Source organism: Mesocricetus auratus, unplaced genomic scaffold, assembly GCF_017639785.1.
Source record: "Mesocricetus auratus isolate SY011 unplaced genomic scaffold, BCM_Maur_2.0 Super-Scaffold_6730, whole genome shotgun sequence".
Classification (NCBI taxonomy): Eukaryota; Metazoa; Chordata; class Mammalia; order Rodentia; family Cricetidae; genus Mesocricetus; species Mesocricetus auratus.
In genome coordinates this window covers 99,906,213-99,932,811 of record NW_024429184.1, presented here as the reverse complement: position 1 = coordinate 99,932,811, position 26,599 = coordinate 99,906,213, and positions in this window count along the sequence as shown.

The following is a 26,599-nucleotide window of genomic DNA, read 5'->3' as shown; positions in this document are numbered from 1 at the left end:
AAGTTCATGTAACATGTAAAGACAGACCTATTAGAATAACACCTGACTTCTCAATGGAAACTCTGAAAGCCAGAAGGTCCTGGATAGATATTCTCCAAACACTAATAGACCGCAGATGTCAGCCCAGACTACTATACCCAGCAAAGCTTTCAATCACTGTAGATGGAGAAAATGAGATATTCTATGACAAACCAGATTTAAACAATACATTTCCACAAATCCAGCCCTACAGAAAGTACTGGAAGGAAAATTCCAACCCAAGGAAGCTAACTACACTCAGAAAAACAAAGGCAATAGATATTTCAATTTTACCAAACACCAAAAGAAAAAAAGGGGTGGAGAATCCACACAAAATACCACCAACACCACCAACTCCCCCCCCAAAACAACAAGAATTAACAATCAATGATCATTAATATACTTTCATTTCAATGGTCCTAACTCGCCTTTAAAAAGACACAGGCTAACAGAATGGACATGAAGACTGAATCCATCCTTCTACTGCATACAAGAAACATACCTCAACTACAAAAACAGACTTTACCTCAGAGTAAAGGGTTGGGAAAAGATTCCAATCAAATGGACCCCATAAACAAGATGATGTAGCAATCCTAATATCTAGCAAATTAGACTTTACACTAAAATCAATCAAAAGAGGTGAAGAAGGTAATTTCATATTCATCACAGGAAAAATCCATCAACATGAAGTCCCAATTCTGAACATCTATGCCCCAAATACAAAGGCACCCATATTTGTAAAAGAAACGTTACAAAACCTTAATCACACATAACACCCCACGCACACACTTGTAGTGGGAGACTTCAACACCCCCCTCTAACCACTAGATAGGACCACCAGACAGAAACTTAACAAACAAAGTCATTAACAGAAGTTATAACCCAATCGGATTTAACAAACATCTATAGAACATCCATCCAAACACAAAAGTATATACCTTCTACTCAGCACCATATAGAACATTCTCTAAAATTGCCCACATACTTGCAACATAGCAAATCTTAACAGATACAAAAAAAATAGGAATTACCCACTGCATCTAATCAGACCACTATGCTATAAAGTTAGAATTCAACAACAACACAAATTGCAGAAACTCTAAAAACCCATGTAAATTAAACAATGCACAATTGCACCATTTCTGGGTTAAGGAAGAAATAAAAAAATTAAACATTTCCTAGAATTCAATGATAATGAAGACACACATACCCGAAGTCATGGCACACTTTGAAAGCAATGCTAAGAGGAAAGTTCATAGCACTAAGTGCCCCCATGAAGAAACTGGAGAATAGTCACACTAGAGAATTAACAGCACAACTGAAAGCTCTAGAACAGAAAGAAGCAAACTCACCCCAGAGAAGTAGACACCAGGAAATAATCAAATTGAGGGCTGAAATCAATAAAGTAGAAACAAAAAAAATAATACAAAGAATCAGTATAACAAACAGTTAGTTCTTCTAGAAAATCCACAAGAAAAACATATGTTTATCCAAATTAACCAAATGGCAGAGAGAAAACATGGAAATTAACAAAATCAAAAATGAAAAGGGGAACATAACAATGGATGCTGAGGAAATCCAGAGAATCATCAAGTAATACTTTGCAAACCTGTACTCCACAAAACTTGAAAATTTAAAGGAAATGGACAATTTTCTGGATAGATATCACTTACCAAAATTAAATCAAGAACATATAAGCAATTTAAATAGACCTATAACCCCTATTGAAATAGAAGCAGTCATCAAAAAAAAAAAAAAAAAAAAAAGTCTCCCAACCAAAAAAAAGCCCAGACCCAGATGGCCTCAGTACAGAATTCTACCAGAAATTCAAAGAACAGTTAATACCAATTCTCCTCAAAGTATTCCACACAATAGAAGCAGAAGGGTCATTGCCAAACTCTTTTTATGAGGCAGAATTTTACCAGAAATTCAAAGAAAAGCTAATAGCACTACTCTTTAAAGTGTTCCACACAATAGAAGCAGAAGGATCATTGCCAAACCCCTTTTTACAAGGTTACAATTATCTTGGTACTCAAGCCACACAAAGACACAACTAAGAAACAGAACTCAGACCAATATCCCTCTTGAACATTGATACAAAAATACTCAATAAAATACTGACAAATTGGATCCAAGAACACAACAAAACAATCATCCACCATGATCAGGTAGGCTTTATCCCAGGGATGCAGGGATGGGTCAACATATGAAAATCCATCAATGTAATCCACCATATAAACAAACTGAAAAAGACAAACCACATGATCATCTCACTAGATGCTGAAAAAGCCTTTGACAAAAGGCAACAACCATTCATGATAAATGTCTTGGAGATAACAGGAACATACCTGAACATAATAAAAGCAATATACAGCAAACCAATAGTCAATATCAAACTAAATGGAAAGAAACTCAAGGCAATTCCTCTAAAATCAGGAACAAGACAAGGCTGTCCACTCTCTCCATACATCTTCAATATTGTAATTGAAGTTATAGCTAGAGCATCAAGACAACAAAAGGAGATCAAGGGGATACAAGGTAGAAAGAAAGAAGTCAAACTTTCACTATTTGCAGGTGATATGATAGTTTCCACAAGTGACCCAAAAAACTCTACCAGGGAACTCCTACAGATGATAAATATCTTCAGCAAAGTGGCAGGATACAAGATTAACTCAAAAAAAAATCAGTAGCCCTACTATATGCAGACAATAAATGGACTGAGAAAGAAACCAGAGAAACATCACCCTTAACAATTGCCACAAACAACATAAAATATCTTCGGGAAATGCTAACCAAACAAGTGAAGACCTGCATAGCAAGAACTTTGTGTTTTTAAAGAAATAAATTAAAGAAGATACCAGAAAATGGAAAGATCTTCCATGCTCTTGGATAGGTAGGATCAACATAGTAAAAAATGGTAATTTATCCAAAAGCAATCTACAGATTCAATACAATCCCCTTTAAAATCCCAACACAATTCTTCACAGACCTTGAAAGAACAATACTCAACTTTACATGGAAAAACAAAAGACCCAGGATAGCCAAAACAACCGTGTACAATACAGGAACTTCCAGAGCCATCACCATCCTTGACTTCAAGCTCTACTATAGAGCTATAGTAATGAAAACAGTTTAGTATTGGCGCAAAAACAAACAGGTAGACCAATGGAATCCAATTGAAGACCCTGATATTAACCCAAACGCATATGAATGCCTAATATTTGACTAAGAAGCTAAACTATACAATGGAAAAAAGAAAGCATCTTCAACAAATGGTACTGGCATAACTGGATGCGGACATGTAAAAGATTGCAAATAGATACATATATATTGCCATGCATAAAACTTAAGTCCAAATGGATCAAAGACCTCAATATAAATATAGCAACACTGATCCTCTTAGAAGAGAAAGGGTGAGCTACCCTGGAACTGATTGGTACAGGAAATCACTTCATGAACAAAACTCCACTAGCATAGACACTGAGTTGACAATAAATGAGACCTCCTGAAACTGAGAAGCTTCTGCAAGGCAAAGGACACAGTCAACAAGGCAAAACAGCAGCCAACAGAATGGAAAAAGAGCTTCACCAACCCCACATCTAACAGAGGGCTGGTTTGAACTCAAGAAGCTAGTCACCAAAACACCAACAAGTCAATGAAAAAGTGGATTCAGAACTAAATAGAGGCATTTTCTCAAATGAGGTTTTTACTACCAAGATGACCCTAGTCTGTGTCAAGTTGGCAAAAAAACAAAACAAAAAAACAAAACAAACAAAAAAAAAACAAGAGAAATCTGGCACTAGGGAAATGTTCATAGATCCACAAAGATGACCTCAGCTAAGAATCTAGGCAGTAGTGGAGAGGCTGCCTTTGATGCCCTTCCCCTGTAATGAGATTGATGACTACCTTAATTGCCATCCTTGAGTCTTCATCCAGTTGCTGATGGAAGCAGAAGCAGGTGCCCACAGTCATTGAGCCATACTCCTGGAATTCAGTTGTAGGGAGGGAGGACTGATGAACAAAGGAGTCAACAAGACCGTGATGGAGAAACCTACACTACCAGTTGACCTGACCTAGTGAGAGTACAGGGAACCTAGTCGTAAAACTGGGGATCCAGAGTTGTACTGAACCAAACCCTCTGAATGTGGGTGCCAGTTAGAAGGCCTGGTCAGTCTATGGGACTTCAAACAACAGAACCAGTAGTTATCCCTAGTGCACAAATGGATTTTAGGAGCCCATTCCCTATGGAGGGATATTATTTCAGCCCAGATACATGGAAAAGGGTCTGGGCCCTCCCCCCAAATGTGACAGACTTGGATGATCCCCCATAGAAGGCCTCACCGTCCTTGGGGAGCGGGTGGGGGTGGGTTGTGGGGAGTTGGTAGGGAGCATGAGAGGTTGGTAGAGAGAGGGAAGGGGGGCAGAATTGATATGTAAAATGATTGTTTCTAATATACATATAGGTTTTTGTTAAGATGACAGTAAGCAGCACTCCCCCATACGTTCTGCTTCAGTTTCAGTCTTAAATTTCCTGCTCTGGGCTCCTTGGATGATGGTTGGTGATATGGAAGTCTATATGATAAGCCATATAAACCCTTTCCTTCCCAACTTGCTATTGATCATGGTGTTTTATTACAGCAATTAAAAACAAAACCAAATAACTAAAGCATCAATCATTTTCAATATGCAAAAAGAAAGATAATAGGAAGGGAGGACGATGAAGACGGGGAAATAAAGAAGAATCAGGAGAACAAATTATGTCCAAGAGGACTGTAGGATCAGGTGCCAAAAGTACTCATTTGTCTTGCAGAGGACCCGGGGTTGACTCCCAGATCCCACATGGCATCTCACAACTCTCTGTAACACCAGTGACATCCTTCCAGGTACCCACAGGGCCTAGGCACACAGGTGTACACATCCACACATCCAGGCAAAACATTCATGCATATAAAATAATAAAATTACCCTAAAATAAATATAAATTACTTCCTGATCATTTACAATTTTCTTTTTGTGTATGCTGGCCTTCTTCAACCTGTTTACCTACATTTGTATTCCAACATAATTGTTCTTGAAAAGAAAATTGCCTGTCCCTTTCTGGTAGCTTTTTCTAGAAATAAAGACACGTAGTTTCTAAACCCTGCAAGTATAACACCAGACACTAAGCATTGTTTGAGGGTGTTCCTCTCTGCAATGAGACAGACAAAATGCAAAGGACAAAATGACACACTCAGTTTGGGGGTTGCTGACCTATATATGGGCATGGAGTCAGTACAGCAGTGTATGCAGAAATAGAATAATGTCGTGATGAATGAGAAGTAACTTATAGACAGCAGAGGGCAGGAGGACAATTTAAATATTAAATATTCATACATAAATTTCTCTTCCAGTTGCTAGTAATGAGGTACCTATTGTGACACCATTAACCACTGAGGACACACATTTTGATCCTATGTAACCTTTGCCACAGAGCTAGGCATAAAAACCACAGCTACGCAGTGACTCAGCAATAATATACAGCTATTGACTAGGCAGCCTTGCCCTCCTGTCTCTCTAATCAATCAAGTGTATGATAGGTCAGGAGGTCTTATAACTCTTGAGTGCCCCTTTGGATTCGAAACTCTGGTGCTTGTATCCACACTGTCAGTCAAGCAGGCTGATGTGGTATACACACTAAGCAAGAGACAGACAGACATGCAAACACTGGGAGTCCAATGCACTGGTAAAGGGCTCCATCTGCCCTACGATTAGTAGTGTAAGTATGCATCACTACTTCCCTTTGGTGCATGTTATAGTTTGAAAACTGGTTAAACAAGATCTGTGATTTGAGCATCTATGCTCAGTGAGACTGGCCTGCAACACCCAGGGTCAGACTCTATGACAGCTACTGCAACAGGTGATCTCCTACCATGGTGGATGCCTGGGCTACCCAATTGTTCCAAGAAGTTAACAAACTCATACTGTACTTTAGGGCATGTATGATAATTGATGATTGGCTTTAGACCAAAAAGCTGAATCTGCTTTATGTCCTGTATGTACTGATAACACAATACACTCACAACGAAGCCTGTAAAGAAATCGGAGTCAAATGGCCCAAATTCATCTTGTCGGTTTTAAAAATGATCTGGGGTCTTGTTATCAGTTGGATGACTTCAAGTCATGCTAAATAAACTACCAGCAGTGCTCACACACATATAGACATGATGAGCACACACTAGCAACAACAAAGGTTTTCTTAATGCAAATACAAGAATTGAATACAGCATTAAATGTTGAGACAGGAAACTCCACTAACCTGTAGCTCACAGAAATTTCAATTATCTTGGACAGTCTTTGTTTCTGTTTATCCCTGCCTCCTGGATAGCATTTTGGTTAGATTATACATTGTTATCTTTTTAATTTAAATGATTGAAAGGACAAAAATATCAGCCCATTTTATCTTTTCTAAGCAGACATGTACCTCCAGTCATAGAAAGTGTTAGTTTCAAATATTTAGTAGTTTAAGTACTGAGAGGTAGCCTGTCTTTGAGCAAAATTTTCCTTAATCTCTCCCAATAGAATTGGATAAATTGACTGTTCATAACAGATACATGAGTCTTTTTTTATTTTAGAAACAATCTTATTTTACATATCAACCCCCCATCATGAGTCTTACACTAGAGGTTTTCCCTTTCATAAAATTTGCCATGGTAAGATTTTTGTATGTTTATAGAATTGAGTTTTGATGTATTAACTCTCCAAAATAAAATGCAGCTTATCTTTGAAATTCATAGGAGAATGGTGATTCTAAATGGAGACAGCCTAAGGAATTTCATGCCATATTTAAAAATACCATACACAGGAGAAAGTTGAATAAAACTGACTGAAGGGTAAACTAGGCATAATTGTTACATGGAATGCACAGAGCAAGTAAAATTGACCATTACCAAATATTGTCAGGCAAAATACCTTTGTGAAAAACTGCTGAGACTATAGATAAAAATGGTGTTGGTGGTGGGACACAGCTCAGTCAAAGTGCTTGTCCTACAATGATGGATACTTGAGTTTGATCCCCAGAACACATATTTTTTTTAAAAAGCCCAGTATATTGACATGTACTTGTAATCCTAGCACTAGGAAGATGGAGACAGGCAGCCTCCTTGGGCCTCACTGGACAGTTAGTCTAGATTATGTGGCCATCTCTAAGTCAATGAGAGAGACCTGGGTGTCTGAAAAATAAAACAGATAGCATCTTAAGGAATGACAACTAGGATAACCTCTGGCTTCCATATGCATGAATACAAGTGTAGACATAAACACCCACACATAAATGCACCACCACACACATGAACATGTATATACAGGCATATACACAAAATGGTGATATACAAACAAGGATGGGCTATTCAGGAAAACTACAAATTTTCTGAGCATGAGACCATCAGTAATTCACTAAACACTAATCTTACTATCGATGTCCTTTAATTTCTTCATGTATCACTTGTCCAGCTTATCACTGTGGTATTATTTTATGAAGTCTTTTGGGACAGATGGGCTGAAGGAAATCTCCTCCCTATACCCGCTTATTAGTAACCCCCAAAGAGCATTTTTGGAAAAATATTCAGAGGCTTTAGGGAGGTAGATGGAATCTGAATTGATGGAAAAATTAGAAAGCACTAAATATTTAAGCTTTCTTGGGGCCGGTACCACTGAGGACACACATAGGTTTACACTCTGATAGACTCATCCCTAGTTGTTCCTTGTCTTTGAGCTTTCCTATTTCTACTTCTACACGCTCACATAAACATTACACCAAGTATAATTCTAATTAGGAAGTAGCATTTATACGTAACAATTCTTTGCCCAAAATAACCACTTCCCTCCATATCCCACAACATACAGTGATCAATAAGTTTATATTGAAATCAAAAAGATCAATGACATAACGTGGGGTTCTGTAGTAGGGTAGCTGATTTCTGAGAAGTTGATGGGCTATATAATTTGTCTTGTTTCTCTCTACGGATCACAGCTTGATAGAAACACACAGATTCCACACAGGGGGTGGGGTAAATGTGTTCAAACAGCCATATTTATACCATAAACTGATTGTTCTTCATGTAGTTTTTCCTTAATCTCTCTTTCCAAGGTCTCTGTAGGTTTTTGTTTGTTTTGTTTTGTGTTTTTGAGACAGAGTTTCTCTGTGTAATGCTGATTCTCCTGGAACTCACTCTGTAGACCAGGCTGGACTTGAATTCAGAAATTCACCAGCCTCTGCCTCCTGAGTACTGGGATTAAATCTGTGTGCCACTACCACCAGTCATCTCTCAAAATTTTTAATGAGCCACCTTGAACTTCAATCATCCATCCCATCCTAAATGGTTTCATTCTCTTGTATACACACAACCACTGCAGAGTCCTTGATCCTACCTCTGATATAGCTGTAGCCTATGAAATGCAAACTGAGACGGGAAAGTTAGGGAATAACTTGACAACCTCAGACTCTATTTGGTTCAGTTGTGTACACATCCATCTTCTAACAATATACTTGGCAGCCTGGGACCTTTGGCAGAACATATTATGCAAGCACACTCCTCCATGAACAATGCACCTTGCAACATATTGGCAACCTAGGACCTCCCAATATCTGAGTGGAGCTTCATGCACACCCCACTCTAAACAAAGAAATAAGTTTTCCTTCCCTTTTACGACCATCAACCTTAAATGTATTGTAGTCATTCCTGCCTCAAATTTCCCAGAGCTGTTGGGAGAGGGAGACTTGGTGCTATTTAAGAGTGTGTTCCCTGGTAGATTGAACATACATTATGCTTCAGAAGAAGACAACATATCCAAGAATATTTGGACACCACAAACTGGACTCCATGAACGAAAAAAAATAAGAAGTTGGGTGGGTGGAGAATGGTGGATCTGGGAGGAGTCATGTAAACAGGTGAATATGATCATAATACATCATCTAAGCTTTTCAAAGACTATAATGGTGAGGAAGAAAAATAATAAGAAACAAAGTTTATTAAACATACACATATAACATAAAAATGAATGTATTCCCTAAAATATTTTCTAAAAGGAAAGGAGCTTTCAACCTGGGAAAAGATATGGACAATGTTCATTATTAAGTAGAATGAAATGGGAAAGACTTCATAGCATATTATTCCAATTCTATGACATGCTAGAAAAGGTGATTCTTTGCATGTATAACAAAAAACATTAATTTTCTCTAATTTTCAGGTATAGAAGAACAAATTTTTTTTCAAATAACCAATGACTAAAAGACAGTGCAAAAATCACTGATGGGTCAGATATTAATTTGAAGAACAAAATATACCTGTGGATAATAACAACACAGCATATGAAAGGATTAGGGAGATGGCTCAGTTGGTAAAGTGCCTGCCATGTAATAGAAAGGACTCAAATTTGGCTTACAGCACCTGTGTAGCAGCCAGACACATGGAGTATGTAGAAAGCAGATTCCCGGAGTTCAATGGCCAGCCATCCTATCCAAGTCCAAGTTCAGTGAGGGACCCTGTTTCAAGAAACAAAATAGAGAACAATTGATTAAGGTGCCTGATGTTGATCTTCGGCCTTCACACACATGTATACACATGTCCACACCCACACATAAACATGAACACATTCCGTGCAGAGCTACACACAAAATCCATTGAATTTAAACATTGCTTGCTTTATTTAGTTTTGTTACTTTTGTTGATCCAAACCACAAAGATTTGATGTGGTGTGTGAGTGTGTGTGTGTGTGTGTGTGTGTGTGTGTGTGTGGTATGTATATTTTCTTATGTGGCATGTACATGTGTGTGGAAATCAAAAGTCAACATCAGATATGTTATACAAAAGCTTACTTTATGAGACTGTGTTTCTCAATGAACACAGAGGTCACAAATTCAGCTAGATTGACTACAAAGTTCAGGGATTTGCCATGATCTCACCAACCAAGGGATGGGATTACAGGCACAGAGCCCCACATCTGGCTTTTATGTGGGTGATTAGCATCTGAATTTCAGTCATTATGGTCATTATGCTTGCATAGCAAGCATTCTGCTAAATGAGTCATCTCTCCAGCTCCAGATTCCACTTTTGAAAAACAAAAGATTCATATGTTCTTGGGGTTGGAGAGATATCTCAGTGGTGAAGAGTACTGGCTGCTCCTCTAGAGGACCCATGTTCGTATCCTACATGGAGCCCACAACAATCTGTAATTCCACTCCCAGGGGGAACTGATACCCTCCCTTGGCCTCCTCAGAAAGAGGCACACATGTAATGCACAGACACATATACAGGAGGAAAAAAATCAAGCCATATACATAAAATAATATATGAAAGATTTATATTGTCTGAAGAGAAACCAGATATATATGAAAAATTTATATACAGTTTACTTTGAAGAGATATTAGCAGAGAGAGAGAGACAGAGACAGACAGACAGAGATCAGAAGTGAAAAAGAGTTAAAGGCAATCATTTTCTCATCCTAAAATTAATAATTTTATCAACATCTAAGGGGAGAAAGTGATTAAAATTTGAATCCTTAAGACACTGAGCTTGCCAGGCAGTGGTGGCACACGCCTGTAATCCCAGCACTTGAGAGGCAGAGGCAGGTGGATCTCTGTGAGTTTGAGACCAGCCTGGTCTACAAGAGTGAGTTCCAGGACAGACATGGCTACACAGAGAAACCCTGACTTGAAAAACAAAAAGAAGAATGAAAATAAGGAGGGGGAGGAGGAGAAGGAGAAAGAGAAGGGGAAGGAGGAGGAGAAGGGGAAGGGGAGGAGGAGGAGGAGGAACAACAAGAAGAAGAAGAAGAGGAGGAGGAGGAGGAGGGGAAGGGGAGGAGGAGGAGGAAGAAGAAAGAAGAAGAAGAAAGAAAGAAAGAAAATAAGAAAGAAAGAAAGAAAGAAAGAAAGAAAGAAAGAAAGAAAGAAAGAAAGAAAGAAAGAAAGAAAGAAAGAAAGACACTTAGCTGAGCTGCGGTTGGGCAACCTCCTCTGGAACATTGGCTATTCACCCTGGAGTAGGTTATCTGAGCTATCAGGCTCCTAAAGGGAAGACACGGAAAAATATTTTCCAGTAGCATGAACATTCCAGAATTTCACAGGTTTTATAAGGGATGTAAAATCACAAGGTAATTAGAATAGTATTTTGTTTCAAATAAAATATCATTTAGAATGCACGAGGAAGAAGGGTGGATACACACACACCTTCTTTTCTAAATGTGAAAGATTCCACTGGTAACACTAGTAAATTCATGATTTTAAGCCTATTTCCAGGAAAGTAAATGATTTTACTATAGAAAAATATTAGTAATTATATGGAAATGAGGTAGGGATTAACAGTTTTCTAATGCCTGGCACGAAGAGCTAGTTTATTGATTATGAATACTCATTTTATAAAATGGAAATTGATATTTCTTTTCTCCTGATTTGAACAGCCTTGCAAAGCAAGCTACCAGGTGCTAAGTTCATGACAGTCTCTCTTAAAATCTCATTTGTGAAAAATCATTATTTAAAACTGTAATTATCTCCTCCAGGTGGCTAAGTTAGTTGAGCATATTACCCTGTAGCACTCAGAACATGACATGTGAATTTCTCATGACACACTGAAGAGTGAGAAAGAATTCTGACTTAGACTTCAAATGTTTCCATACATTAGGCCGAATTATTTCCATTCCTGTGTTCTCAAAGCTAAATTTTCCTCTCTGGTAGGTCATATGTGTGATATATTGTCTTGCAATAAAATAGCTGATACATATTATCCTCACTTTCATAACCACATTTAGGCGTTATACATTCCACTTGAAAAAATAAAGATTTCCGTGGATCTAGAAACAGTTACAGAGCTTATTATAATCTCACAGAATTAAAAGAAGCACTTAGATATGCAAATAGAGTCAGAAGCGTGGACACTTACCTTCCAGTAACCAGTAAATAGTAAGTCAACAAGAATATAGAACTGAAAACACATCGTTTCCCAAACCCAATTAACTGGAATCTATAAAATATGACACAAGACTGGAGAGGAATGTATATTCTTTTCAATGGAACACTGAACAGTCATCAGAAAACAAACCTTGATAATTTGAAGGATTGGATATAACACAATGTCTGCCCTTTCATGCTAATTCAATTGAACTGGAACTGAAGGTGATAGAGAAATATGAAAATATATAAATATTGAACAACCCATGGCCAAGAAAGAAATTGCAAGATCAATTAGAAAATACTGAGAGAAAATGAAAACACAATATACATGTTATGTGGCATGTAATTAAAGGAGCACTTGTAGAAAGATGAATAGCACTGAACACTAACTTAAAAAGAATAAACAAAAAAATGAATCTAATCACACAGGAAGGAGGCAGAAGACATTAAAAATTTTGCTAATTTTAGCAGTAGTGTGCATGCTACTGTTTTCAGTCTCTCTGTTTATTGTGTGTTTAGTCTCTATAACTAGGAGAAAAACTTAACAAATTTACCTGCAATCTATTAAGCAAAAAAACTACTTTAGCCGGGCATTGGTGACACACGCCTTTAATCCCAGCACTGGGGAGACAGAGGCAGGTGGATCTCTGTGAGTTTGAGGCCAGCCTGGTCCTCAGAGCAAGTTCCAGGACAGACTCCAAAGCAATACAGAGAAATCCTGTCTCAAAAAAACCAAAAAAAACCCTAAAAAACCAAACCTACTTTATTCCATTTGAAAACATTGTATGTATGTATGAAATATATAAAATTATTTATGCATATTTAAAGTATTTATAAATTTATGTATTTTGTCAGTAATCCACCCGTGCTAATAACTTTAGATTTTTAATTCCATGTATTCTGTGGCATTCTGTCATATAACCATATACTGTTTCTTTGTCCATTCAGTCTCCCGCGTCATGTAACACGTGTTCAGCTCTGATACCACTTCACGCACTGCTTCTGAGACATTCACATTCACGTTGCTTTCATAACTTTCAGTTTGCCTCAAAATACACAACCAGATCCTGGACACCTTTCTCTTGGTTGCTGTCTTCTTTGGGGTCTCACCATTTCAATTCTGAAGCACTGTGACTCCCTGCTGCCTTTACACAATACTGTTCAATATGTCCAACACTTTCAGTCCTTCTACGTAGAAAGTGGGGTCAGTAAATTACCTTGGCCACAAGCTAAGCAATAGTGGAGAGACCACCTCAAATACCCATTCCTGATAATGAACTTGATGTCTATAACCATCCGGGAGCCTTCATCCAGTGATTAATGGAAGCAGAGGCAAACACACAATTAAGCACTGAACTGAACCCAAGGAACCCAGAGACAGAGAGAGAGGAGCGGTGAGCAAATTGGCAAAGAATGGGCTGGCAAAACCAGCAGAGACAGCTGATCTGAACAGGGGCGAGCTCTTGGACCCCAGACCGACAGCGGGGAGGCCAGCATGGGACTGATCTGGACCCCCAAATGTGAGTGTCAGCGAGAAGGCCTGGGCAACCTATGGGGCCTTGAGCTGTGGATCAGTGTCTATCCCTGGAATACAAACAGTCATCGTGTGCCCATAGCACAAAGAGGGATGCTCTCTCAGCCTGGACTCTTAGGGGAGTGCCTGGACCCTACCCAGAGTGAAATGACAGATTCTAGATATCCCCTATGTGGAAGGAATTGGCAATAGGGTGGGAGGCTGGGGGGTGAAGGGGAGTGTGGGAGGAGGGGAGGGAGAGGGAACTGGGATTGACATGTAAAACAAGCTATTTAAAATTAAAATAAAAAATGATAAAAGAAAAAAAATTACCTTGGCCACAGTCACCGAGAAGTCCCTATAGTCTTCACACACTGGTAAGTCAGCCTCACACCATATTTTTTAACTGTAGAAGCGATTGTTTTGCTTCTAAATATTTTCATTGAATAAATGGTGATAACTCATAAACACAGTAAGTAGGGCAAATGAGTTCACATAGCCCTCACCTCTTCACTTTCACATTTCAGGGGGAGACAGAATACAGACTTAGCATCCAAGGGATCCCCATGTTCAGACTTGCTACAATCCAGATAACAACCATAGCGATCCCACTCATTTTCTTTGCCAAACACAGCCTCAGACTTCTTCCAGGACAAAACAACAGTAACTTACACTCGCGTACACAGTAACTCTTTGCTTGAGTTATTCTGGCTCTTGACACTACCTTGCTGACCAGTGCATATGTCCTCAAATTTACCGACAAAGCTATTGTCTCCCTCAACTTAAACAGACATGTTCTCCTTTTTAATGTAATAGACTTCATTGGTCACTACTAACTAATATTTCAAGGTTATCTGTCCCATAATTCCTGTTTCCTTCAGAACAGTTATCAAACCCTTCCTAGTGTTTTTATCTCGTATTTTTTTAATTCTCTTTTCCTAGAATGTAAATACCATGTAGGCAAAAATCATGTCTGCCTGGAGATTCAATTGTATCTCTAGTATTTAAAACATTGTTGGATTTACAGAGTACTCTAAATATGCCTGGCATTGTCAAACAGTGAATTGTTTTCATGTGTTAATGTTATGAAACTCATCGCAGATTTTAATAAAACTAAAGTTAAAAGGCTATTTAAAGGAACTTCTAGGAACCAAACACTTTACTTCTGATATTGTATTTCTTTTAAACACGTGTAATATAGATAATGTATCATCGGTGAAGAACATAAGCTTCAGGGAAATGAGGTATGATTTTTATAATTTAGCTGCTTATGGCAGAGTTGAATTTTAATCCCATTTCTACCTGATTCTAAACTTGGATCTGCAGATTATGTCACACTGCCCTAGGGTAAGGACTTCTGATTTACAGATAGTTTCAGATAATCTTTATAAACCCTGCAATTAAAATTCTTTGAACTCCACTGAGTCCCTCTTCCCCATTTCTCTATGGGCTGTAATACCAGGTAGGAAACAATGAATTCCTGTCAGGAATATTGCATTCATGTTAGTTGTGTTTCGATTTCCTTGTCACGAAACTGTCTAGAATTATGATTATATATTGCTTTGCTTAAAGACATCTCATCTCCATAAATCTTAGTCCTGAATTACGGGAGTATAATCAATTTGAAGATGTCACATTTAATACATATAAAGTTGGTACTTTCCTGGATTTCTGAGTCACTGAAATTGAGTAGGGTACCTGTTTTTAATATTTGGGGAAAGAATACATGACCAGAAAAAGCATAACCATGGCATATAATAACAGGATGGGATTTTAAGCTCTTCTACAGTCAGCAGGCTTAATGTTTGCAGTCAGAAACCAAGCTCCAAAGCAGTTCCACATTTGGCACAATGCCAAGCAGTTTACTAATGGCATAGCCAACCTCATGCATATCACTTTAGGCTAGCATAAACATTATTTGGAGTTCCTGGGCTTTCTAGTAGCAGAGTTAGTGGCTTGGCAATCAGTTTATAGCACAGAGTGAGCTCAGAGATTCCCGAAGGAAATGCAAAAAGGCATAGTATTGCCTTTTATGAAATAATATAACCATTGGAACATCCTTGGAAAGGGCAACTCTAGTGACAGGAAGAACTCCCGACTGCGTCCTCTTCTTGCAAACTGTTCGAGCTACCTGTGCAGCTTCACCTGCCCATGAAGAAACTCGGCAGTAGGAAAGGTAATGAGACACAGCTCAACAGACAGATGATACACTCTTTAAAATAAGACAAAAACTAATTAAAATTTCCAAGAGGCAAATAACAAGAACAGCTGTTTGTCTTTCCAAGATTTGAATATCTTATCTTGCATAAAGAAAAAAGGCTAAATGAATGTCTCTGGTGTCACTGCTGCCTATTAAACATCGCATTGTCCTTACTACAAATGTCATCATGTAAAAAGGTAGATGTCTGTGTATTGTAGACACCTGGGGTTCCTTCACTATGTTCACTGCTGCTACAGGTTACCTAGAGTCTCTCCTTCCATATTTCAGTGGGCGTTCTGAAACTTTTATTTCATAGTTCATGCATCTCTGCCACTGCATGCCATAAAAGATTCCATGTTAATGGAATGGTCAACTAGTTCAGGATAAATAAAAAAAGATTTTGAAGAACTGCTTGCCCCTATTTACCTAAACTTTTAAACATATAAACCCTATGACCCAACAATTTTACTTAACATCTACCCTAGGGGGAAAACTCGCACATATACAAGGTGAGATATGATAAGAAAATTCAATACTATATGGATCATTGGAAATAATTACATTTTCAGAATTAGAGAATCTGATAAAACCATCTTTGTTCTATGAAAGGCAAAGTAACGATTAAAAGCAATTTGGCTAATGAAGAAGGAAAAACAGAATCAGTCTCTAAGTCTCTTGTCCAGTCAGGATGAGGGTGAGGAGCAGATGGAAGGGAAAACATACTCTCGGCCTAATGTTTACAACACAGTGGGAAAACAGCTAAAAGAAAAATGAATGTGACGCTGAAGAGATTTTATAACTGCCTTAGATGTTGTAAAAAAGATAACTTTACTCTCAGTCAGTGAACTATCAACTCGGGGCATGCAGAGAATACTATAAACTCCCAGACACATCTTTATAAAGCAGAGAGTAAGCCACACCCCGAAACGACACAGCAGTATATGATTGTAAAGGCAGTACATATAGTTAGAAAGGGCTGACCAAACTGTAGAAAGCAATCACAGACAACATAGGGAAGGAGTGGTACCCAAGATCTGATATGGGAGGAACGTGGTGGGTATATTTAGCACTTTATGTAACATGAAAGCTTGGCTTTTTTAGAAATTACCTGTGTCATTGCAGACACTAGGTAACTGTAGCCTCTTCTCCATGCCTTCTTAGGTTGACCAGTTCATTCACACAGCCTCACAGGAGAAACTCAAGGTTGACACAAAACATCATTTTACAATTTCAGAAATAACACTAGCAGATAGTAAAGGTCAGGGGCAGTAGAGGGGAAATTCTTCCCACAAGACTTCAAATCGTGCGTGTGCAGGACTTGTCTATAAACATACATGTGAATCTGTATCAGGACTGCCTAAAACAGGAACCTGACCCTTCAGGAATGAAAATGGCTTACTTTTCAGATAAGTAATCCAGAATATTTAGAATTATGGTGTTCCTTTTGAACAATGCAGAGGTACATACAAAACAGTGTTTGCATTAAAAGTAAGTAAAAGACTTGTAATTTAAAGATTCTCAAGAAATCACATTCACCCTCCAGTATCCCAGCCTTGGCATTTGACATTCAGATATCATATTCATTACTTACTAGATATTTATTAGGGATTATACAATATCCCCAAGCTTTGGCTTTACATCTATTAAATGGGGATAATAATACTCAATTCATATAGGGCCAATATGATCATGGAATAGTTTATTCATTTTCCATGAACATTAAAATGTTATGCAAATACTAGAAATTATTATTTTAGATGATCTATCTGTAGGCATAGAAAAAAACCCTTTGTGTAAGAATCATTGCAATATAAAAATGGCATTGTGAATCTCCATTTTAATTAACCCAATATTCCTAAGAAGGAAGAGCTCTTCTAAGGCCTTAACAACAAGTGTGCTGAGTCAACACCATTGTTGGGTATACGTTTTTCTGTTCAACCCAGAACAGTGGATCTTAACCTATGGGTCATGAACAACCCTTTCATAGGGGTCACCTAATACCACCGAAACACAGGTGTTTATATTATGATTCATTACAGTAGCAAAATTACAGTTATGAAGTAGCAATGAAAATAATTTTATGGTTGGGGTCACAACATGAGGAACTGTGTTGAAGGGTCCTGGCATTAGGAAGGTTGAGAAACACTGACCTAGAATCACACTTTTGCCATCATGCATAAGCTAGTAGGTAATAGAGAAGACATTTGGAGGAAAAAGAAAAATACAGAATGAACTGGGCACAAAGGGAAAATAACCCATCTGAACAAAGAAAAAATGTGTGGCCTTTATCTGGAAATGTTTTCGTGTCTAGAGGGCCTGTCCCATTAGCTAAAATGCAGCTGTAGTTCTTGTTTTATTTTATTGGACACTATATGCTAATAACCTATTAAATCAGAGAGGTTCCAGGAAAGAGACATCACCCAAAATGCAAACAAAATGAAACATAACAAAACAGCCTTTTAGAAACTTAGAAGGCAACCTTACCTGCTCAGAAAACCTTGCCCCTTTCCTGATTAGAGGCAATCAGAATACGTCAGCTGACAATCGCATCTGATTTTAAAACTATCACATCAGATGATAGCAGCTAATAACTACCAATATAACCCAGCATGAAAAGGAAGGTCAAATGCTCCTGTCTGAATGTTAAATAAGGCAAAAAATAGGACTAGCTCTTAACAGAGAAAAATTTGTTTGTCTTAAAAAATCACTTTAAAAATGTGTTGCCATACCACACAGCAGGCTGCGGTTCATCTTGTAGTGTTCACTAACATGATCTTCCAGTCCTTGTTGGGTTTCCTGTCTTCCAGGTTATAATGCTGCTGGGCTTGGTACACTACCGTCTGTCATTACAAAAATCAACTCTGAAACAACTGCTTTCATCTCATCAAAGAATTTTCCAGAATGGACTGAGACTCTTACAATGATTAAATCACCTAACACTGGTAACTTTTGCATAATAGAAAAATAACTGATCCACAAGATGGAACTCATGCCTGGCACAATTATCTGGGCCAAGGACCTGTGGCTAGGCAGGTCATGGGCCTTAGGAGAAAAACTACTACACTGATTCTGCTAAAGGGACACAGTACTAAACCAACTACTAAGGGCTTATTGTTATCCCATAGATTAATGCATTTCCCAACCCTCATCAGGAAAGCATCTGTTTTCACTAGACAGCGATTAACACAGAGACCCACAGCTAGTCAACATGCTCAGGGGTTGTTTTAGAATAGGGGGCAGAAAGAATGTAAAAACTACAGCTGGTGATGACTACAAGGAAATAGCATCTTCTGGACAGAGTGGGGCCTCTGCACATAGGATTATATGTCCCTCTCCAAAACATGAACACCTCCCTTATCCTTTGTATTCACACCATCTGATCACTGGTCACTGAGCAGCCGTCTCAATATTGTTAGACAGCAGGTTAAGTCTGGGAAGACTGGCCAAAGGGCTGCCATTCAGGTCTTCATAAACAATAGGTGGTAGTAGATGACTCTAGCTCAGTTGGTATGTCCCTTTCCCAGAAGCGCCCCCTTGGAGAAGCACAGGGAAGGAGAGATGGATGGCCCTGCCTGCTGGGCTCTTCTGCTCTCTTCCTGAAGCATGTACTTCTGGGAGTTCAGTGGGTAAAGTGCTTACTGGGAAAGCTTGAGGGCCTGACCTTGGATTCCTAGCTGCCATGTAAAGAGCGGTGTGTGTCAGCACATGTCTACAATCCCAGTTCTCAGGAACAGAAGGGTCTGGGGGTGCAGGGTAGCCAGTGAGCTGAGACAGGAAGCTACAGGTTCAGAGAGAGATTCCCTCCTAGAAGGAAGAAAAGGAGGGAGGGGAGGAGGAAAGCATCATCAGATGATTTCCAACATGAATCCCCTACCTCAATGTACACATCTGCACACATGCAAAAAGCATATAAGCATGAAAAGCGATCTATTTCTGCTTCCTTGTTTGCTTAAGACTGCTGACCACTTGCAATCCCACGCCTTGTCTGAATTCTCATCTTTCAAGAGCAGAAGAACCAAGACTGCTGCTCATATCAAGACTAGAAAGATCAGGGAAAGCAGGACCTGTCCCCATGACAATATAAAGTCAGTCATTGAGGCTTATGTCCAAGAAACCCTCATGTAGCTATAAAGCACTGTGTCTCAAAGCTGTCATTCATGTCTTCCTCCCATCCTGTAGGTACTGCATGTCACTTGGTTACCAAAAAAGATAGATGCACCCCAATAAGATGTTCTGAAAGTAACTATTACTTTGACAGCACATTGTCATGCAATTGTATTTTATTATTGTTCTTAATCTTCTATCCTACCTAATTTACTAATTAAATCTCATCATGAGTATGGATATATGTAGAGGGACATGCATGTAGGATTTGGTATCTATAGTGGCAAGCATTCAATGGAAGCTTGAAACAAATCCTAGCAGATAAGGGAGGAGTTTTGTCCAGAACCTTTAATGAAAATGGAATTATGTAGCCATGAAAAAAACAGAATAAGGCCTTAATTTTCTCACACACGTTTACATCTGAGATGGACTTATCTATCACCAATCATCCATGTCCTTTCCTATACAAGAGTTTTATAAAATGGACTAAAAAATGTTATGTGACAAGATTCTGTAATCAATGGGGGGGCACTGTGCAGATGTGAGAGATTATCATTCTTACATTAAGGATTAAAAGATTTCAAAGTCTCCACTAGGAAATAGAGTCCAAATGTTCTCTGCTTCCTTCTAACTGTTCTTACTCATTTATACCACAAATCCCCTCTTATGATTTTAATCTTTGCATCTGGTTATACAAACAGGAATAGATAATAAATAACAGAATGCTTGAATCAAGTAAGATTTCCTAACTTATTGCTCTGACTTCCTAAATGGCAATGCTAGGAACATCTGGGGCTATTAACTCAAATGTCCCTACGGTATAGAAAGACATCATAAATCCTTACTTATCAATAGAGCAAGGCCTTGTTGGGTCTGCAAAGACAACCTACGCACTTGTGATGAGAAGCAGCTAGCAGATCATGAAAAGAAGAGTCGGGAGCAGGGAACTGAGCTAATTTAGAGAATGCAAGACCCCTGAATGCAGAAGTGAGCCATTGCTGCCAGAAATGCGAGGGAAACCTTTCTTCCCTGAAACAAATGAAAACCACCAGAAGACACTGTGGCATAGATTCCTACTTGAGTAGACAGAAAAGACTTTGATCTTATAAAATAAGCTCTGTTCTTTGTATCCATGAAGTACCTGAACACCATGCACACTGCAGCAATTTTATTTGCCTCGTAGAATTGTGTGTGTGATGTTCTGACTAATCCTTGTGACCCTCTCAGCTTCCTGAGACCTTCAGGATGGATGTTATCATTGGAAGGCTGGAATTAAGGATGCAGGACTCTGATGGAAATAGAAATGGTGCTTCCTCTCTGCAGGACTGAACCCAGGGTGTTGATCTTGCTGGGCAAATTCCCTACCACTGAGCTAAAAGCCCATGAATGCCCAAGCTGAGATTCTCCTCAGAGAGTCAGCACTGCCTGCTTGCTTTCCTTAGCTGAATGCACTCATTAGATCTCCTTGTCTTATAGTTTACTATTCCTTACCCCTCATATTGTTCCCCATGAATTCTTTCAAGGTCTCTGTGGCAGTTTGGGTATAATTGGTCCCCATAAACTCGTAAGGGCTGGCACTATTGGGAGGTGCGGCTGTGTTGGAGTGGGTTTGTTCTTGATAGAGGAAGTGTATCACTGTGGGAGCAGGCCTTGAGGATTCCTATGCCCAAAGTCTCTGTCAATTTCCTGCTGCTTGCAAGATGTAGGGCTCTCAGGTACTACTCCAGCACCATGTCTGCCTGAATGCTGCCATGCTCCCCAATATGATGATAATGGACTGAACCTCTGAAGCTGCAAGTGAGCCACCCTGTAGGTAGGTCAAAGATGGTGCTGAGGAGAAGTCAGATGGGCGAGTCCTGAGTTGTTTTAAAAAAAGATGATTGGTTGCCTAGATTGAACCAGATGAGGTCACTGCATGAACAGCTCATGTCCACTAGGTAAAGTGTAGGGTGCCCAGGCACATGATAGGCTGACCTTTAAAATCATTGACAGGCTGTTTTCCCACTCTGCTGCTTTTTCCTTTAAAAGATGCTTCTGTGTAGTAATAAACGAGTTCCTGCTTGACTAGACTCCCTGCTGCATCTGATTGACTCCGGGATTCTGCCAGGCTGGGAAATAGGCGAGCAGTGCACTTACTCTTCCTCACACCCAGCTCAACCTCCTGAGGTTGGGCTAAGATCTTGCACCACCCCAATTAAATGTTTCCTTTATGAGAGCTGCCATGGTCAAGGTATTCCTTCACAGACATAGAACATAACTAAGACAGTCTCTATGCTTGTTAAAATCCAAATTTGCTGGACTTCTAGTTATTCTACAGTGACAGGTAGTAAGCACCTCTTTCTCCTGAATCAAGTATCTATTCTGAAAAGACAGTTTGTGTCAAATATTAACCACACTTCATCAGTCAATGCAGGAGGTCAGATCAGAAGTCTGTCTAAGATACCAGTTCTTAACCCGTGGGTTGCAACCTCTTATTTACATTAAGATTCATAACAGTGTCAAAATTACAGTTACAAAGTAGCAACAAAATAATATTATGGTTGGGGGTTCACTGCAACATGAGGAACTGTATTAAAGGGTCTCATTATTAGGAAGGTGGAGAATCACTAGTCTAAGAGATGGAATCTAGTGCTGTGTTCCATGCGCTCAGGCGACTCTGCTCTCAGAAAACAGAAATCATGAGTCTGTGAGAAACACTACACAGAAATAAACTCCAAATAAAAATAAGAGCAGGGTGCAAACAGTAAAGCGAGACCAAAATGATGGAGTCAGGAAGTCACTCAGCAAAGCTATTACCATGCTTACTGCTGTTTGAAGGCACAATGATTGAAGTCATTGTGCTAATGTAAGATTACTAAATAATGCACCCCATAAAAGGAAGGCATTGCAATTGGCCATAAAATGTGTGTAACTGCAAAAGAATTCATACTTATTTAATGACACTTTAGAATTGGGTGGTAATTAAAATGAAGTAGGAATTTTTAAAAGCCAAAGCCAAGCACACCAGTATATAAATTGAAACATTTTCTTTGTTTTCCAAGCACATAAAAAAGTAAGTTTTACACAGAGGTTTGGGTTTTTTTTTTCCACTGCCCCCTCCCACCATGCCCTTTTTATTTTCAAGCCCACTGGGAACAGCATAATTTTGACTCCTCAGTATTTCCACTTCTAATTGCTGGGAGGGTTCATTATCAGCTGTCTGAAGTGCAATACATCAACCTTGCAACGCTGAGTTACAAAAGACTTTCACACATCTGATGGGCTGCTGTGCTAAATACATCTTAATTTGTGCTGCATCTGCTGTTTTCTGGGTTGCTTGGCATGCAGTGAACACTGAAGACATTACAGAAGCTTCCTAGATTATTCTTTAAAAAAAAACACCAAAATTTCATGCTTTAAAAAAATGGCCATTTTCCATCATTATTCAACTGTGCCTCAGAACTCTATAAATTCAATTTTTAGATATGCACATATAAAAACATGAATTTGAATATGTATATTAGAATAAATGCACATATATTTGCATGTATGTCAAGTCAAATATTCACTTCAGTCACATAAAGCAAAACAAACCTCCTTCAGTCATAAGCGGATGTTTCAAGATGCTCATGCAGGCTCACAGCTCTGGCATGGACACTGGTGCTCTCCACGTCATGCGGGTCTGGTTTTGGTTTGCTCCCTATGCCAAAGATGTCAGCACGGTTGGCACTCTCAGTTCAGCCTTAACTAAGCCAAAGTTGAAGTAAGAAACATATGCACTTCGGCAGGATCCAGGATAAACCAGCCTCAATATCAAGGAAGTTTACATCTGAATTGGGAAAGGAAACAGATCTCTGTCTGGAGCCTATGTCTCCCTCCGTCTTTTCATTAAAACAGCAGCATCAAAGATAGAGGCAAAGCCAGTCTCCAGGGTCTGCCGATGGCATAGTCACACAGTGCCTCATGCTCAGAAAGGCCCTGGGTGTAGAAGCTCTGAGGGACGTGGGTGGGGCAGCGATGGATTGACTCATATATTTAATTTGTCAGTCATTTTATGCTTAAGACCATTAAAATGTGCTGCTTGACACAAAGACAGGCAGAAGAACGAAAATGTAGAAAAAAGGAAAAACTCAGGAAGAAACATAAATGGTATTTGAGTTTGTGTTGCTCTAAGGAAAGAGGTAGGAGGCAGCCATTTCTGAATGTGATTCACTATTTTTAAACACAGCTTTTTTTTGCCACAGACTTTGAAATCACTAGCAAAAGTGACACCCAATGTAATCTACAATCTCAAAATTAATATAGATACAGTATTTTTCAGTTTTGTGCCACATAATGCTTTTTACAGACACATGTGTATATACATGTACATGCACATGCATGCGCACACACTCTCAAATGCACACAAACACACACACACACACACACACACAATGTACTTTAAGGGAACCTCATTAACAATCATGTGTTTGGTGCAAAGCAGTGTGCAGTCATAGAAGCCAGCCCACTTTGTGGGCTGCAGGGAGGCTTCTTCCTGCCCTGCCCCTTACCTAGAGGGAGCAGTACCCCTATTTACATAATGTCAATCATACTCCAGCGCTGTTTTCCCAAGGACATGCAGGAGTGATTGCCAAGGCAGGCATTATGACTGGTGGAGTCACAGGCAAATCAGGGCTTCTGTTATGGAGTATGTTGAATCAATAGGGCATACTGCTCATCCAGGGCTGAGAAAAACACCTCATAAAGTAACAGCGTTTGTAAAGGTTAATCAATTCAGCTAATTGTAAATGCTCTCAATTGTCAGTCCCTAAGCAATCCCTTCTCTTTGTAGCTAGTAATTCACTGTGGGATGTGCAGCTCAAAAAGGCAGCAGGGGAAGAGGGGGGAGGAGGCCAATCTCTCATTACTCTCTCCATGTTGTGCTCTGCTGGTGTCTGTGAGCATCAATATATTTACCACAGGGGTATAGCCTTCCTTACGCTGCTAGCAACATGTTGCCTCCTCCATTATATACAAAACAAAGTAAGGAGCCTAATTATCTTGGGTCTAGGCAGACAGAAAGGAAATCAGGGTTATTGATTTGGGGGCAATGTCTTAAGGCAATGCAGATGACTAATACGGTAGGCAGGTAAAGGGATGGCCTTTCATTGACAACAGCAAGGCAGCAACATCTTATTCACTGCCCAGATATGACTCTGATAAAGAGGATCCTTCATTCCTTTCTCCTCCCCTACCAAGTCCCTAACCCCAGCCCTGGGCTAAGTCTCCAGAGTAAAGTCACTGTTGTGGGTGGGGGGTTAAGAATGACATAATGGTGGAGATCAGAGATTTGGAAACAAATCAGTCATGACTGGAAAAAAAATCTAGCCTGAAATCACAGCAAACTCCGGCAGTGAAGGAAGGCAACCATGTAGAGGGAAGTGGAGACCATGTCTTATTCTGGGACTTCACAATAGAGCTACGGCACCTCAAGCTCTTGAGTAATCAAAGAATGCCATTCATTGCAAAAGTTCTGTGATAAATTATCCTAAGAAGAGTCTATGTCTCCTCTCCATTTTACTTTGTATATGTATTTAGTGCTATGTTTTAGAGCTTTATCTCCCTATAATAATAGTAATCTATCTCTGATATTTAAAAAATATATAGGAAGACAGGGTATATTCAAGAAATATTTGTATGTGCCAAGTGCAGAGGTAAGAACTATTTCAAATGTCTCAGTGCAGGGATAACATTTATAACATTTATAGTAAAGTGTATAATAACAACCTGAATTCACATATTGGGGCTTAGATTTCCATGCTATGTATCATTTCCCACACTGAAACATGAACTGACACAACAAACCATCAATTCCCTTAATTTCATTCACACCTTGGTGAGATGTAATGTCTTAACTGTAGCTGCATAGCCGTGAGAGAAAAACTTGAAACTGTAGAAAGAATCCCCAAATACTATGAATATAAAGCTTTCAACAACTTAACCAAGAAAGAGCATGCTTAGATTTCATATGTTCCCATTTAGTGTAATTAATCTAATTCAGTCAATCCAATGCCATGTTCCTATCAAGCCATGGCATCTTGTAGGTATATTAGGGAGAGTGCTTACACCAGCCAAGTGACTTTGCCTAAGCAAACGTCCATGGTGGCTTGAAAAAGAAAAGGAAAGGCAACCTGGAGAAAAGTTGGAAACCAGGAGGTGACAGCCACCCTTCACAAGATCCTTTGTTCCTCTGACACTGTGAGGTGGCAGGAAGATGTTTAAGAATCAAACTAACTAGTGTGTTGTAGCAACAATGATGTCAGGAAATAGCAAGAGTGATCCTCTGGGGAAGAGCCTTCAAAGTGTTTACAAGAGGAATTCTGTCCATAATGTAAACAAGCTCACTCATACTGAGTGCACTGAAAGCGCACCATACTTACCTGTGACATGGGAAATGAACTAGGCAGGAACGACCAGCTTCCTTACCCGGTGTAAGGCTGTGGGAGAAGACCTGGTCACCACTACCCCTCTGTCCTAGTTAGGGTTACTATTGCAGTAATCAAACACCATGACCAAAGCAACTTGGGAAGGAAAGGGTTTATTTGGCTTAGGCTTCCACATCGCTGTTCATCTTGAAGGAAGTCATGACAGAAACTCAAGCAGAGCAGGAACCTGGAGGCAGGCACTGATGCAGAGGACATGGAATACAGCTTACTGGCTTGCTCTTATGGCTTTCTTGGTCTGATTGCCTATAAAAGTCAGGGCCATTGGCTCAGGGATAGCCCCACCCACAATGGGTTGATCCCTCTCCCATGAATCACTGATTAAGAAACTGTTCTATAGACTTGTCTACAGCCTCATCTTAGAGAGGCATTTTCT